Raw genomic sequence first — 18,074 nt, 5'->3', positions numbered from 1 at the left:
ATGTGTCTTGGAGTTGCTCTTCTCGAGGAGTATCTTTGTGGTGTTCTCTGTATTTCCTGAATTTGAATGTTGTCCTGTCTTGCTAGGTTGGGGAAGTTCTCCTGGATAATATCCTTCAGAGTATTTTCCAACTTGGTTCTATTCTCCCTGTCATTTTCAGGTACACCAATCAGATGTAGATTTGGTCTCTTCACATAGTCCCATATTTCTTGGAGGTTTCGTTCATTTCTTTTTACTCTTTTTTCTCTAAACTTCTCTTCTCACTTCATTTCATTCATTTGATCTTCAGTCACTGATACCCTTTCTTCCAGTTGATTGAGTCAGTCACTGAAGCTTGTGCATTTGTCATGTAGTTCTCGTTTTTATCTCTATCAGTTCGTTTATTGACTTCTCTGCATTGGTTATTCTAGTTAGCCATTCGTCAAATCTTTTTTCAAGGTTTTTAGTTTCTTTGCACTGGGTTCGTAATTCCTCCTTTAGCTTGGAGAATTTTGATTGTCTGAAGTCTTCTTCTCTCAACTCATCAAAGTCATTCTCCATCCAGCTTTGTTTTGTTGCTGGTGAGGAGCTGCTTTCCTTTGGAGGGGGAAAGGTGCTCTGATTTTTAGAATTTCCAGCTTTTCTGCTCTGCTTTTTCCCTATCTTTGTGGTTTTATCTACCTTTGGTCTTTTATGATGGTGACATATAGATGGGGTTTTGGTGTGGATGTCCTTTTTGTTTGTTATTTTTCCTTCTAACAGTCAGGATCCTCAGCGGCAGGTCTGTTGAGTTTGCTGAAGGTTCACTCCAGACCCTGTTTGCCTGGGTATCGGCAGTGGAGGCTGCAGAAGAGTGAATATTGCTGAACAGCAAATGTTGCTGTCTGATCATTCCTCTGGAAGCTTCGTCTCAGAGGTGTACCCGGCTGTGTGAGGTGTGAGGTGTCAGTCTGCCCCTAGTGGGGGATTTCTCCCAGTTAGGCTACTCGAGAGTCAGGGACCTCCTTGATCAGATAATCTGTCCATTCTCAGATCTCAAACTCTGTGCTGGGAAAACCACTACTCTCTTCAAAGCTATCAGACAGGGACATTTACGTCTGCATAGGTTTCTGCTGCCTTTTGTTTGGCTATGACCTGTCCCCAGAGGTGGAGTCTACAGAGGTAGGCAGGCCTCCTTGAGCTTTGGTGGGCTCCACCCGGTTCGAGCTTCCTGGCTGCTTTGTTTACCTACTAATCCTCAGCAATGGCGGGTGCCCCTCCCCTAGCCTCACTACTACCTTGCAGTTAGATCTCAGACTGCTGTGCTAGCAATGAGGGAGGTAGGCATAGGACCCTCTGAGCCTGGCGCAGGATATAATCTCCTGGTGTGCTGTTTGCTAAGACCCTTGGTAAAGCGCAGTATTAGGGTGGGAGTGACCCGATTTTCCTGGTATTGTGTGTCACGGTTTCCCTTGGCTAGGAAGGGGAATTCCCTTCCCCCTTGCGCTTCCCGGGTGAGGCAATGCCTTACCCTGCCTTGGCTCTCACTTGGGCTGCACCCACTGTCCTGCCCCCACTATCTGACATGCCCCAGTGAGATGAATCCAGTACCTCATTTGGAAATGCAGAAATCACCCGTCCTCTGTGTCATTCACGCTGGTTGCTGGAGGCTGGAGCTGTTCCTATTTGGCCATCTTGGTGTAGATCCAACACTCTCCATTTTTGTTTAAGGGATCTTTACCCAATCTTGCATGTAGGATAGGATAACTTTAGAGCACTGAGATAAAATGCGGAAACAGCTACATGCAGTTTTTGAAGCTAACTCTGGGATTAAAGGGGAAGTATGTAAACATCAAATGATGTTTTGCTGAAGATTTACAGGAGCATTATGACCTGGCCAAGGATAAAATTCCCAACCTTCTTGGACCCTTGCTGGTGCCCAGATGTCTGTAGTCATGATCACATGACTCTTGATCTCAATTCCCTTCTCTCCACTCTGCTTCCCTTAACATAAAAAAGAGCCCAAAATATATACTGACTTAAGATGGTTCTTAGGACACTAGTCTGCCATCTTCTTGGTTTACTGGCTCTTGAATAAAGCTGCTTTTCTTCCCACCAACTATTAAACAGTGAGCAGCCCAAACTAAGTTCTGTTCCAATTATAAGGCAAGGAAGGCATCCTGGAAGGGTCTGTGCTTGCATGCTGTGGAAAGATCCACCTCTCCCTCTGGCTCTTGAGTTTTCATACAAACAAAATCAATTGTACATAAGCATCAGGAAGCTAAGATTTGTTCAAACAAATCAGGACTCTAGCTAGCAGCAGTGTTGAAGACCTGGTTGCAGAGGGGAGATGAACAAGTGGTGGGTGGGGTGCAGGAGTTGTGATGTGGGCTGATGCTCACAGGTGAGGCTGTGCTGCTCTCCAGGTGAGGATGTACATGTGCAGGCAGGGTCTCGGCATAAACACTCTGAGGATGGAAGCAGTGAGGAAAGGGAAGTACGAGAGGTCAGCACTGACGTGCCCTGGACTGTGCCTTGTGAAAGTTGCTTCAGAATCACCAGGGCCACCCCGAGCATGAAGGTGGTGGGCCCACATCTTAGTAGCAGGGGAAGATGAGTCACACTGTGCAAGTGACCAGGAGAAGCCTCAGCTTGCACACCAATGCAACCTTACTGCATTCTTTCTGTGACTTCAGACAAGCATGTCATTTGATTACTACAACAACAGAAACTTTTAAATAAGAAAGAGAATGAAGCTATAATGAAAGTTATAGAAAAATTAGCAATGGTCACTGATGCACAACATTGAAACATTTTCTATAAATATGTTTTCTCACAATAGTGAAAGAGAACACACTATAGATTAGTATCGGCATGCATGCATGCCTCCTTTATTCTAAATTGGCCTTAGAAACTCAAATCTCTTTCTAAATGTATATACTGTAAAAGTTATATTTAAATTTGCTCCATAAGATTCCAACCAACTATAAAATTCTACAATGTTCTAAATATTCTGGCCTGGAAGACTCTCCCAATTAAACCCATAAAGCCAGTTTCCAGACATAGTTGATTGTCACCTGGGGATTTACACCTCAGAGAGAACTAGACACAGCTTTAACCAAACCTGTTCATAAGTGAATATTGTTTCTCCTCTATTTCCATAACAATGGTTTTATTTTACATTTCACTTCTGGATGTAAGCCATATACAAATTAGAGGAGGACAGTCTGCCATGAATAGAGCCCCTTACAGTTATTGAAGAACACAGAGCTCTATTCCTTGGTTGATGCTTGAAATCTTGAGCATATTTGCATTGCATTGAGAATAAATGGCTTTTATCTCTGCTGGAGCCATAAGAAATAAACTAATAGTAGGCTTTTTAACATTTAGAGGATAATAGGATAGGGAACAATACTAGGACAAAACCATGATGATAGTTGTATGAAATAGTTAATGAGTAAAATTGCAAAGAAGACTCAATTGTTTCAGTCTGCATTTATAACATATTTCCAAATTATAATCCTTATTTCTTTCCTTTTAAGTCACTAATTTCAGATGTAATAGAAAATGTCAGGTTGCTACATACAGAACCATCAGTGGATGAAGCTTTCCAAATGCAACATTTAAGACTCGGGGCAGCAGACTCAATACTATATTATGAAAATTCACATGCTTTGATAATTCAAATGTTAATGACATAATTATTTGTAATACACCAATCCTTCAGGTAGCATCTTCCAATAGTACAATCTAAATGCCTTCCAACACATAGGACTGACAAAGAAAGGTAGAATAGAAATCAAATGGTGCTCCTGAGCCCCCCGTTCAATACTTTGAGCAAATGACACCACTTAAGTATGTCCATACCCACATCTACTATGCCACTCCACAAAGTCTAAGCAACTGAGCAAGACCCTCTGGGGCTTCATGGAAAGCCCAGAGACATAATACATACAGCCCTGGAAATGGAAGAAAGTTACATCCCCACAATGACCTCCAGAAATCAATGTATTGAAGAAAAGAGGCATTTGAGGCAAGCCAATGTCCTTTTCATTCCCACAATCATTGTTGCTCTGTGCAAAATTCCCATTTCATAACATACACTTTTGGAGAAACATACTTGGAGAAACTTTGGTCTGAAGCATCATGACATTGTCTCAAGCAGATAAATACATAGTAAAGAATAAAGAGAATGGTTAGACCTAAAATTATACTAAAAGCAAACAGCAGCATGAAGCCAGGAGGAGGCTGTGTCCTCACCAGAGCTGAGCCTCACCTTACAGGGACCTGAGAATCTCAGTGTTGAAGACCCCAGGTGTGATGCCTGCTGAGGATAGAAGGGAGCAAGGGAAGTGAGGGACAATCGGGGCGATATGGAAGCACCCTGGTCATGGACTTGCAGGCTCTTCAGGGGCTCGGTGGAAGAGAGTTTAGATGAAAGAGCATGGGGAGATCATCCACAGACGTTGGGTTCCAGGGTGCAGGTCACACCCTAGCTGGTCTGTGCTGGTGTGAGGATCCAGGGTGGAGGCATTGTCGAGAGGTGGAGAAGGAACCCACTGTGAACACATACCTGATAGTTCTGGGAAGCTGACTTGGAAACAAAGTGCCCAGCATCCATGTTCTCCAGGCATTCTTGATACACACCACTAAACACGTACCCAAGCACACTGTGGATGCTTCTTTAGATATTTCTCTTCCCTGTCCATAGCAAAAGTCCTTGGGAGCTGTGAGGAAAACACGTTCCTTGCCTTCATTTTCTGTTCCTCTTGTCCTCCCTCAGGAACATCTCACGGAATTGATGGACTGTCATCCTCCTCCCACAGGGGAGAGAATAAGCTCTTGGCTTGACTTGTCTGATTTCTGGAAAGTAACTGGAACTCCCTGAGAGCTAATGTTCTTATTTGTCACAAGTGAAAATAACAATCTTTTGGAAGTTTCATGGGTGTGAGTGAAATATTCATATATATAGACATACAAAGCACAAAGTACAGACTGTCCCAATAATTGTGATTATTTTAATATCATATTTCTGTTAGTTTTTTCCTCTTTCCTAATTTCACGTTTTACAAGATTTTAAAGTACTCACCTGGTTCAAGTTTTTATAGTAATAAAGATATATAGTAGTTTTTAAAATGCTTTAAGTAACTTTATAAGCCTCTGGGGGGTGAAATTTCAATTTAGGATCATAACTGAGGTATAACAAGACGTATTATTTTCAATAATAAAACAATTGAAAGATATAGTTTCAGCTTTGGGTAGATTTTCTTTCTGTGTTTCTGACTTTTAAAGGATATTATTAAAGCCTCTTTTGAAATAAAATTATGTAACTTTAAAAAACAAATTTTATATATATAAGATCATTCTGAGATGAGTAACAGCATTCTATAATTTAAATCAAAGAAATATGTTATATTTCTTCTATTCAATTTATATAAAATATGCATGGTGAAAAGCAGAGCTCTGGTTGTGAAAATACAGTACAGCCACTTTTGATTAGAAACACAAATTCAAGTCAACTCTAGAAAGAAGTTAATTTTCACTTGGCCTGTAGAGTAGATAAACTGGTATTTAAGCCTGAGCCTCTGTGAGTATCTTGGCTTTGACAGACACAAATTACAGCCTTTCCAAGAATATACTTTCATTTATATTTCTCCTTCAGAGTAAGAGGATTGATAGTGAGAAAATCCACCATGATGAGTAATTAGGATTTGTTCATGGTGCTTTATTTTACTTTAAATTGACATTCTACCCCAGTATATTTCTAGACAAAATTAGTTTTACAATATTAGCATTTTCTAGAGAGTGCCATATTATTCTCATCTGCCAGAATGAGATGAGACATGCAAAGAAATGATATAACATGCCTCAAGTCACATCGTCCTTTCTGTTCTTGCCATCGGCTACGTCGTAAATCATTCCTTGGTAGTAAAATGCTGCCAGGGCCCCTTTAACTGTTTCCTGACACTAGGGACCAATTAAGATGTATAAACTATACATTTAATAGATGCTCCCTGCCTAAAAGAGTTAAAATGCCTCTGAGGTCCTACTTCAACACCAAAGCCTGACAAATAAAAGAATTAGAAGCAAGCAAGCCATAGAGCTTGACACTGTTAATTCCTATTTATTATTAAACCCAATTATCAAAAGTTCTAATCGTCCAGTTTTTATTTCGTTTTGGCATATTCTGTATATTCTTCCTTTTACTTTGTTTTAAAGAAAAATGTAAAACAAATAAGTAGAACACCAGTAGTGATTTATTTCAATTCATTGTAACCTTTCACTACTGATGCTCAGCTCTGATTGAATATTATATTTACCCGGACAACATTTTTTTAAAATCTAGATATTTTAGATTTTTTATCAGGTATCCACCCTGAGAGATTCTGATTTCACTGGGCTGGGTGGTACCCAGGCACTGTTATTTTTCAGAAATTCTCCAGGTGATTCTTATATAAAACTCGAATGGAAAACCATTGTTTTATAGCAATGAAATGTAGATCCTATATCATAACCAAAATATATTAAAATATATTGCAGTACTTTCTAAAGAAAATATTAGTATATAGTGTGCAAAATGCTTTTATTGTACTAAAGTTTAAAACTAATAATAATGGTATATATAATAATGCTCAGGATGCAAAAATAGTAATAGAACCCTTTCTTATCCATTGTTGGCACAATTGACAACGTCTTGCTAATGCTTTCTAAGACTTGGTCTAGCTTCTTTGTCAGAGCAGTAGATTTGTTATTTCTAAAACGCCAGTTAAAATAAAATGTATCATACTAGCATTCTACGGCACATCAAAGATGAGTGATAACACTATTATATGTGTAATTGTCTCTTATATGTTTTATCAAGGGATAATTTTACATGATTTTGTTCTTTTTCCTAACTGGTGACAAGCTTTCAACTAGCTTCAGAGGTAGAGCTGAGATTAATTGCAATCTAGTACATTGTAACTGTTGCTTCCTGTTTGTGAAGATCAGCATCTAATCAATAAAATACTAATGACTTTTTTTCAGCTCTTCTAAATTAACAGCTAAAGGCAAAGAGTTGTTTTTGTTCTCCACTCTATTTCTTTATTTCTTTATAGTTGGGTATAAAATCAAATGAAACGTAGTTTTCCGTGTGATTAATGTTGACTTTAACAGATTGCTTCTGTTTGGTGTAGTTAGTTCCTTAATTTATCTTCATATAATGGCAAGGCTCTGTCTCTAACAAACCTCTTTAAGGCTATTGTTTCTTAACAGTGTTCTTCCTAACGTCAGGGTCAGTGTATCTTATTTTGTTTTTATCATAGACTTATGTAACATGTTAATCTTTTTGAAGCACAAATAAAAAACAAATGGCTAACTCTCATACCTACTGAATAAGAACTTCTGTGAGGAGTTCTATAAACCCACAGACGGATTCCAATGCTGAATTTCCAATTGGCCTATGAGAGCTCCTGAAGCTCCACTGGGCACATGTTACTGATTCTTGGACCAAGACTGCCAGAGTCCCTGTTCTCAAGGAGCACACAACACTTGGGAGAATCAAGTGTTTCTGTGCACATCAAACCTATGCACATCAAACAATCACAGCATAAAACATATACATATGTATATATGCATATGCATACAACCATAGAACATATGCTCAAAACTGTGGAATACAGCTGAGTATTTTCATTGGTAGAAAGTGACAGAGATCATTATGGACTGAAGTTGTCAGGGAAGCTGTTAATATAACCTTGATTTGTGTCCTGAGAAACTCTTATAGAGGCAGGAACATAAGAAAGAGGTTAGTGGTGGGAAAACAGCATAAATCATAGCAGAAAATAATACTAACCTCACTAGAGGATTCACTGCGCTGTAGAAAGAGGAGGCGGTGACTGACAGGTTACATTACACTGCACCCTGAGAATGAGAGGGAGAGAATCTGATTTTATCACTGTAGGGGACATGGAGCAATTGTACATTAATGAGAAAGAAAGTGGCTGAGGATGAGTCTGACAGGGACACTAAGAATGGGCTCCATAGGAGAAATGATGGTGGCAGAAAAACCTGGGAGGTGGTAATTGCAGATGTTACCTGATGAAGGGAGGCACAAGTGAAGAAAGAAGGGGTGGGAGGAAGGAAATAATTAAAGGTTAATACAAAAGACAAAAGGCACAGGAAATAAAAGAGGACTCCAGGATTTTGGTCAGAAATTTTTTAAAACAGAAACGGAAACTTTGGGATAGGAAACTGATTTGGCCATTAGGAAAGTGGAAGTAATGACATAAGATGGATTTTTCCTATTTTGAGAGTTTGAGAAGAAATACAAGTAAAAATTGCCATTGGTAATCTTAATTCTGTGATGGCAGGATAAAAAATTAAAGTAAGACAAAAATCTAGATTGGATATATAGAATAAAGACTAACATATAAATAATAGCTAAGTACAAGAGTGATCAAGAATTTCCCGCAGAAGGCTGGGCGAGGTGGCTCACCCCTGTAATCCCAGAACTTTGGGAGGCTGAGGCCGGTAGATCACCTGAGGTCAGAGGTTCAAGACCAGCCTGGCCAACATGATGAAATTCCATCTCTACTAAAAATTAGCCAGGCGTGGTGGTGTGTGCCTATAATCCCAGCTACTTGGGAGGCTGAGACAGGAGAATTGCTTGAACCTGGGAGGTAGAGGTTGCAGGGAGCAGGCATTGTGCCACTGCACTGCAGCCTGAGCGACAGAGCAAGACTTCAATAAAAATAAAAATAAAATAAAAAATAAAAAAAAAGTTTCCTGAAGAAAATGGAGAAAAGGAAAACACGGAAAAGGAGAAGGAGGAGGAAAGATAAACTGTTTATCATATGGAAGGGCTCAAGCTGGAATGGCTACACACATCTCAAGACTGAGTTCATTAAAAAATAAAGATCAAGAGAGATGAACAACAAGAAAAACTGCAATGGTTGTATAGGTGCCGAAAGGGCGAGTTCTCTCAAGGGGTAAACAATAATGAGAGATTAGGGCATCCCAAGAGACTAGAAGTCAGGATTCCTGTCCTTACAATAAAAACAAGTTCAACGAAACGAAAATAACTACTTTTTTTGGACCCACCAGAGAACTGAGGTCTCAGAGCAATGAGCTACCCCTAAATCTGAAAAGACAGGCACCTTTCAGGCAGAAAAAAACAACCTGAGATTTGCTTACCAGGAGCGGAACACCGCAGGAAGCCACAATCTGGGGGGAACGGCAAGGTTGGAATTTGGAGGAGTTGCTGGCGTCCAAGTGTGGACTGAGGGTGTGGGGATCTGCAGGCTTTTCCTCCAGGAAGAAGCTCACTGAGACCCACAGAAAGAATTCAGGGGAATCTGAGGGAGCTTCCCTCACACGCGACAGGGAAAGGGAAAGAATTATCACAGTGCTGTCTGCCCAGGCCCTGCTCCCTCACAGAATTAAAGTCTCAACCTTGGGAAGAACACCGCCAGAGGGCAATAGTGAAATCCCGCTCCATGGGCCCCTCTTCAACCCAACTGTGGCTTCTGCTTTCCCTCAGAAAAATAAGTAAAAGAAAGAAAACAAAACATCCGTCTAGAAGGGCAAGCGCTTGGAATATGTGATCTGGAACCTGGCTGCAGGCAAGGGACTGGGGCAGGGAAGTGACTGGGGCCAGTCACTCCACGCCGCACCAGGAGGAGGGACGGAAACACGCGGGAGAGCCACACCCTGGAGACACAGGCCCGACACGCACCCAGAGGATCCAAATCTCATTGGAAGATCTGAGGACCTCCACCCACCATTTCCTCCCCCTATGCTAATAAATCTCCAGGAACACGAACTATGGGTCGGAGTGAGAAAAGCTCTAAGGAGCATCACAGAGGCCAAACCTGAAACGGGAAGCGAAACACGGTGCACCACAAGAAACGGGATACTCTCCTGCCCACACGGCCAGCAAACTTCACACCGCCCGGCTCCTGCAGAGCAACGCAAATCCTCACACTGAAGCCTGCATACCTCAGCACCTACCGCCTTGCTCAACACTCCTGGCCCTCGAACAAAGAAAACTTACAGGCATACCAAAAGTCAGAAAAACACAAACATTCCGAAGAAACAAAACAATCGCCGGAACCAGACTCAACATGACCAAGATGTTGACATTTATCATACAGGTAATCTAAAATAACTCTAACTAGGCCAGACGCAGTGGCTCATGCCTGTCATCCCAGCACTTCGGCTGGGTGGGAGGAGGCGGAGGTGGGAGGATTGCTAGACGCCAGGAGCTTGAGACCATCCCGGGCAACAGAACACATAGCATGACCCCGTTTCTGGAAAAAAAAAAAAAAAATTAAAATATTAGCCAGGTATTGTATTCCTGCCTGCAGTCCCAGCTTCCCAATAGGCTGACGTGGAAAGATCGCTTGAGCTCAGGAGTATGAGGCTACCGTGTGCTGTGATTGCATCATGGCACTGAAGCCTAAGTAACAGGGTAAGACTATGTCTCTAAAAATATAAAAATAAAAAAGTCTTTACTGGAAAAAGTAAATGACTTATAAGACTAGATAGATAATCTCAGAGAGATGGAAACTATAAAAAATGGAAAATACTTTAACTCAAAAACAATAGCAACAAAAATGCTTCAGCCTCGTTAGTAGATTTGACATAGTTGAGTAACATAGTTGAGTAAAGAGTAGCTAATTTGAAAAAAGTCAACAAAAGTTGACTCAAAGAGAACTGAACTAAAATAATAATAATAAACAGATATCCAAGAAATGTGGGAAAATAGTCGTGATGCATACCTAGTTAAAAACAGAAACCAGCAGAATAAATCTTTAAATAAATAAACAATGGCTTCTTTATAGAAGAAATAATGGAAATAAACGTTTCCAAAATTAGTGTCAAATATCAAGCTAAAACTCCGAGGCGCTTAGACACACCAACAAATACCAGGATAAATACCAAAAACTACATCTATGCACGACATAATCAAACTGCAGAAAACCAAAGACAAAGAGATATTCTTGAAATCAGTCAAAAGAAAGGAAAGGAAAAAAGAAAAAAAAAACTTATCTACAGAGGAACAAGGATAAGAATTACATTGAACTTCTCATTAGAAACCATGCAAGCAGGAAGAAAACAGAGTGAATCACTTAAAATATTAAAAGAGAAAAACTGCCAATTTAGAATTCTATACCCAGTGAAGTTGACCTCAAAGATGAAAGAGAAATAGACTTTCTCAGACAAACAAAAACTGAGGCAAAATAAACATAACTGAGAAAATTCTTCCGGCAGAAAGTAATTATATAGGTCAGAAACTGGGATCTACACAAACAAGGAGTGAGCATTCTAGAGAGAAAAAATTGAGAGAATAATCTTTTATTTTTCTTATTTTTAAGTTCTCTAAAATTCTAATGAGAAAAGGAAATACAGTGCAAACTTCAAAACTAACAAGTCGATTGAACCTGGACTATATGGAATGGGAATCAAATAGGAAGGAATAATATATTCTAAGTGATGTTTTTCAGAAGAAGATCATCAAAAATAAGAGAAACTATTTAGTAAATCTGTAAAAAGGTATTTGTAGTCCCTCTTCTTCTGGGTTCTCTGTTTTGACTGCCATCGGATCACGTCTGTGGAATTAGTTATGAAATGAGCATGGGTCTAAATGAGAAGATGACCATGCCCCACAGGCAGACTGGCACGCTGAGCTCCAGCATTAAAGGACTGGTTGAAAAACTTATAGTAGAGTAGAGGAAACTAGAACAAACTACCAGAGAAGTTCATTTTTCATTGAAACTATAATATGTCCATTTTCTTCTATTGTAATTGGCCTTATGAGAGAATGTAAGGCCGGGTGAGGTGGCTCTCGCCTGTAATCCCAGCACTTTGGGGGCCGAGGTGGGCGGATCACCAGAGGTCAGGAGGTCAAGATCAGCCTGGCCAACATGATGAAATTCCATCTCTACTAAAACTGCCAAGATGAGCTGGGCATCGTGGTGCATGCCTGTAATCCCAGCTACCAGGGAGGCTGAAGTAGGAGAATCACTTGAACCCAGGAGACGGAGGTTGCAGTGAGCCAGGATCATGCCATTGAACTCCAGCCTGGGCAACCAGAGTGAAATCCGTCTCAAAAGAAAAAAAAGAAAAAAAAAAAAAAAAAAACAGAGAATGTAATAGAAGTCTCTTCTCATTTAGTAAAATAGTTTATCTTTGTGGGCAACTTATGACCATTAACTGGTTTAGTTTCTTTACCTAGAGATGAAATTACGTATAACAGTGATATCTTTTTATGAAATCAAGCTTCATCAAAAGAGAAAGATAACTATTTTAATGATAGGTTAAAATTGTATATATTTTATTTTAACCTATCATTTCAAAACCAGCCATGTATCCTGCAAACAGAGTATAAGAGGAGCACACTTAAATATCTATGATGTGTCTAAAGAAATAGTACATGAAAAATCAATTAAGATATTAGGATTTTTGAGTGATACAGATATAAAAATATTCTCACTTACGATAGAATGTTGTGAAACATCTATAAGATTTATCCACTTCTATTATTTACTAATATTGCTTTTGGTAATAATAGCTGTAAACTACATTTGAAAAATAAAATTTTCTCTCTATACAAGTTGTGTATCCCATCAACATAGCTAACTATCTGTGGCATATGGGAAAATCATTGACTTGTGGTCTAAAAACCTGAATTCCAGCTGTGTTCTGCTATTAACTTATCTTGTGATTTTGAGAAATTCAGTTCTTTCTCAAGTATCTAGTGTTCTTTTTCAGCATTTAGCTCTTAAGTGTATCAACTGAAAAACAAGACAAAGAAAACACAGATAAAAGAATTCAGCTAGATGATGCAAAAAGTCCCTTCCAGCGTGATATGAAAATGCTTTTAGGAAAATGAGAGTCAACATTATCCCAGGAACCTAGTATTACTGGAAACTGCACCTGCTTTTGCTACTTGCTATCTTGGAGGCTCCCACACTCTTACTTTAAGGTAGGCAAGTGTGATCTTCCCCTTTGTACAGGAGGTCCCTCAGGCCCAGGGGTGAGCCTGAGCAATGATAGGAGAAGTATATTAATCGATTCAAAATTGAACTAGACCAGGCAAAATTTCTTTTTTAATCCCTGAAAGAAATCAGAGAATTCTCTGATCTGTCAGAAATGAAATCAGGGTTGGAAAAGGAAAATTTCCATGATGTTTAAAGAAAGTGATGGGGAAAAAATGTTAGCATCATGTCTCAACTGTGTCAAGATCAATCCCTTCAATAAATGATTTAAGCATGTAACTGGGGCCTCTGCAGCAGGATGTGGGCACCCCACTGCATGTGTGGAACCACCTATATGATGGGCTTGTCCACAGGGTTCCTCATGGCACCCAACAGATTATGATGGAGTCATACCAATTGATATATGACCTTGTTTTAAATACAATCCTGTTATGACACACTGTTAAATACTCTCCCTAACATGACATCTAGTTGTTTTCATCCTCTGAAAAGTTGTTTTCTTGTAATGAAAACAGATAACTTCAAAGCACATAATAGGTATACGATAAATAGTAGTTCTTATTAATTAAAATTAAAAATAAGTTCTTCTTGCTGAGAATCATGTTGCAGAACTTGGGAATAATTTTTTTATGGCTGGCATGTCATAGACAATTGGCTTGGTAGTCTCCTTTTTCTCTAAAAGGGCAATGCATTTAAACAGTTATAATAGCTTTTAAAAACCACTTCCTAAATCTCTTCCTCTAAGCTTTGTGAAATACCATCACAAATCTCAAAGTTTAGGCAAATCTTTCCACCTAATAGGGAGTGAAGCACAAAACAGAAATGTATACAATTGAGTTTTTATTTTAGATGTGAAACTTTTCTCATGACACCACCATTAACTAAAAAAAAAACAAACAAACAAAAAAAAAGATTTCTATAAAATAAGTTCTTCTCAATTGATTTTTTAGTTATCTTTCAAAAAGTATCTTTTGAACAGTTTGAATGTGTCAGGAAAATGCATCTTTTACTTTTTGTGTGTGCCTAGTTACAGAATGGGAAATCATCAAATTCTCTTCTATGGTCACTGTTCTCCTGAAATAGAAACAGCACAATTTCAGAGGAAATTGCTCTTGGGAGTTTTCCAACCCAATACTGCAATCTTGAGATTTCTGGAATCTTTGAACAAGCTTAAGGTTAGAAATGCAAAAGTTCCAAACCAACCCAGAAAACACTAAAACTGTTGACTCATACACCCTCGCCTTGCTGGAACAGCAGCGTGTTGAACTCTTCCTGATAAGGCGCCATCCCAGAAGACTGAGAACTGACAAGAAGGAAGAACAATTTTAAAGCAAACACTGCTTCTCCATTTTTAAAAATTGCTAGTTGAGTTTATGTGTCACCTTTATAAAAAAAAAAAAAAAAAAAATCTCTTAAAAGTCTTCACACATCATTTTCGCCACAACAGGAAAAGTGCAGGAAAGTTCTGCGAAGCCTTTTTTGCTTTTCTTCTGACCCGCTCATGATTTCTAGTGGCATTATCATTCTTGTGAAAATTACATATACATTATCATTTTTGTGAAAATTACATATTCTTTAAATGGGTAGATTTTATGGTATGTAAATTATAGTTCAATAAAGCTGTTAAAAATGATAAATGGGTTAAGAAAAAATCAAACAATACAGAAAAGTGCATTAAAAAACCCTAAAAACCCAACTGCCCAGTAATTACTCCATGTAACATTTGTCACTGCCCCTGGGTCTGCTTCGCTCTCTATCTGTACTCACACACACTCAGAAACGTGTCTCCAACTTAATATAACATCTATTTTCCCTCCTCCATCTCGGTAAACAAAGTTCTAACATGGAGACAGAAGGAAAATCAAGGCCCAGCTAAAAGCATCAGCCTAGTACACAATGTTGGACAAAATAAAAAACATTCCAGTGTGGTGACTCTGATGCTATAAATACAAATTAAAATTAAAAAACCTAAAGCCAGTGATCCTGGCTCAGGGAAGATTCTGGCATCCTGTCTGTCCTCTTAGCAGAGCAACCCCTGAGCACTGAAGGAACCGGAGCATGTCCGTGGTCAGCAGTCGCGATGACGGCCATCAGACAGTAGGGCCAGGGGACTGCACGTTACCCGGGAAATGCACAGGCCAGAACTCCATTGTGAACCCTCCCACAGATTTGTCCTAAAGACACAAACACTGATTATATGGAGTTGTGGCAAATAAGACAGAGGAAAACCCAACCCAGAATACTGTGCTGTGTGTCTAATGGCATGCTCACTCATACAGCTCTTGTTAGGGTGAAATACTGCTGAAACTCCAGAAATCTCTCCATCTGAAATGTTTTGCATATATAGTTTTTTCCCCTCACCGAAATGAAATGTCACTGAAATGCCATCATTTTACTATAATCTGTCCTCGGAATGTTCCCAATGTGTGTGTGTCAATCACAGGAGTCCTGGATCAGCCACGACAGACAGGTGGACGCATTCCTGGCCTCTGCAGTTGGGCACCGGGCTGGCGAGGCAGGTACTGCGAGTTAACAGTGCCACCTTCAGGACACAGAGGGCAGAACAGAGCATATCAGCAACAGAAAGAGCTCTCTCTCTAAGAACGAGAAATCTTCAATTTGACTCTTTTTTTAAAAAAAAAAAAAGCGAATTACTTTTCCTGACTCTCAATTTGGATGCATGCAGCCCATTTCTTGAACAGTTGCCAGGATATCTTCCCGAAATGAAGGTCTGATTCTCTCACTGCTCTGTTTCTCCTGATCGGTCAGACACCTGAGCTTGCCATAGAAGACCCGCAATGATCTGGGACCTACCTACATGGGTTCCTGCCTTCACACCTGCTTCCTACCTCCTGCGAGTATGTTGGTTCAGTTCCCTACCTGCCATGTTTTCATGAGTTAGCGCGTTTGCTCCCTGCCACCTCATATTTCCATTTGCTTGATAGGCTCATTTTACCTGCTTTCCACCTTCTAATTCCAATCCACACCTGGCAAATATTCACTCCTCATTGTAGACCTCCACCAGAACAATAAGGAGAGCCAACACTTTGTGGCATTCCGTGGTTGCCAAACCCTGTTCCAGCTACTTTGTATGAACTATTCCTTTTGTTCTACAGCAACCTTGTGAGGTGAGTATTATTATCCACAGGAGATGTTATGGCCCAGGGCTCAGAACAGCTGTCTAAGTGGTACGACTTTTCTGAGTGTAAATACTTAAACTTAGCTGCAGGCAGTAATGGCAGTGGTTGCCAACACAGGTCTGGACCTCATAGTCCTTATCACCTATATGTAGGAGAGAGAACCATCTGCAGGAGTGTGAAGGAAGGCTAGAGTTGCTATCATGAAATTGTGCAGAGAGTGTGACAGTGGGAATCCATGATGGAGAGACAGAGGTTACTTGTACTTAGCCTTGAAGAGAGAATCAGTCAGGGAAAATATGCAGAGAATGAAGCTTGCATGGAGGTTAGGAGTGTGGATCTGGGGCCCAGCTCCTGGGTTTCAGTCATGGCTCCAACACTGGCTGTTTGAGCTGGGCCAAGGAGTTTAACCTCAATGTGCCTCAGGTTCCTTATCTGTCTAATCTAGTAGTTTCTGTGCAAGATAATTTGGAAAAAGAAGAAACCAAAGGTATCAGAATTAATCAGAGGGCCATTGCAATATTACAATGGCCAGGAGAGGATTAAAATATTAATTAAAAAAATGGTCACTTGACTCATCCTTAAGTTGTTTATACAATTACTATGGGATTGAAAACAACAGACTCCGCTTCTCCTGGCAGCTGAGAAGGTGACTCAGGGACACAGAAAATAAAGAAACAAGTTCTACCAGCTAGTGTCATAAAGATGCAAATAATTTCACTTAAGGATATAACAAAAACTGAAGGCAAAAAGTGTGTTACCCATAGTGCTATTTAAAATAACAAAATTTTAAAATATGCGGATGCCCAACAATGAATGTTTAAAGTGAATGATAGTACATTCATATAGTTAATACAATATACAGCCATTACATTTTGTTATCAAAGAATGTTTCATGTTGTTATAAACAGCCCCTCAAAGATGTAAATGCATTAACCTCTGAACCTGACTGTGTTACATTACATGGCAAAAGGGACTTTGCAGACGTGATTAAGATTAAGAGCTTTGAGATGAGAGATTATCTTGGATTATCTGGGTAGGTCCAATCTAATCACACCAGTTCTTAGAAGTGGTAAAGGGGGCAGAAGAGCCCATCAGGGAGGTGTGACATAGGAAAAGGGCAGAGATCCAGAGCATAGGAGGGACTCACTTTACTGTTGTTGGTTTTAAAGATGGAAATGGGACTGCAGGCCCAGGACTGCAGACAACCTCTAGAAAGTGGGTTTTTACAGTTTCCACAACTGCAAGAAACTGAACTCTGCTCACAACACAAGTGAGTAGGAAGCGAATTCTCCCCTAAAGCATCCAGAAAGGAGCACACTTGTGCCGACACCTAGATTTAGCCAGGTGAGACCCACACCGAAATTCTGACCCAAGGAAATGGAAAACAACTAATTTGTATTGCTTAAGATGCTATGGTTGTGGTGATTTGTTATGGGAGCAAATATAGTTACAAATCTGTATATTGTTATACAATTATAAACATTATGGACAATGTCAGGTTTTTTAAAAGCCCAGCATAGCACTGCATAGATACTTTAATGTCACTCACATCCCAGCTGTATATACACATGCAAGAAGAAAATGAAATATACAAAAATATTTTTCAGAGTTTGGGGATTATGGGCATTTTCATTTCCTCTGGATATGTTACCCATCGTCACTCCCTCTTATCCCTTCTCCCACTCACTGTCTTTCTGGATGCTAATCCAACTGGGCTTCTGCCTCCATGTTTGCACCTGGAACAACAGTAATGGGTAACTAGTTTGCAAAGTCGAATGCTCTTTCCACTATCCTCTTACTTGACTCATCAACAGCATTGCCCACAGGTTATTACTCCTGAAGACCTAAAAGTGTTGCTTATTGGGCTCTGGGATGCCTCCCCTAGGATCTTGTAATTGCAATTGCCTGTTCTAAGTCTCTTTTGCTGTTTCATTCTCACCTCTCCATCTCCAGATGTCTGGGTGAATTGGGATTCAAACATTAGATCTCTTTCTGC

The 18,074-nt window shown here is 39.8% G+C and overlaps 1 protein-coding gene across 9 annotated transcripts in view; it reads right to left on the bottom strand.

Annotated features, from left to right (window-relative positions):
* LOC105495658 (peroxidasin like) overlaps positions 1-18,074 on the bottom strand; it is a 507,670-nt gene that overhangs the window by 199,495 nt on the left and 290,101 nt on the right. The window contains exon 5 of one of the 9 annotated variants that reach the window (XM_071068256.1): positions 7,793-7,860. The exons of the other annotated variants lie outside the window; for them this stretch is intronic. The gene's annotated coding sequence lies outside the window, so the exon portion shown is untranslated. The remainder of the gene's footprint in view (positions 1-7,792; positions 7,861-18,074) is intronic. 9 annotated transcript variants of the gene reach the window in all.

Source organism: Macaca nemestrina, chromosome 8, assembly GCF_043159975.1.
Source record: "Macaca nemestrina isolate mMacNem1 chromosome 8, mMacNem.hap1, whole genome shotgun sequence".
Taxonomy (NCBI): domain Eukaryota; kingdom Metazoa; phylum Chordata; class Mammalia; order Primates; family Cercopithecidae; genus Macaca; species Macaca nemestrina.
The sequence above is the reverse complement of the archived record's forward strand: the minus strand, read 5'-3'. Positions and strand labels throughout refer to the sequence as shown.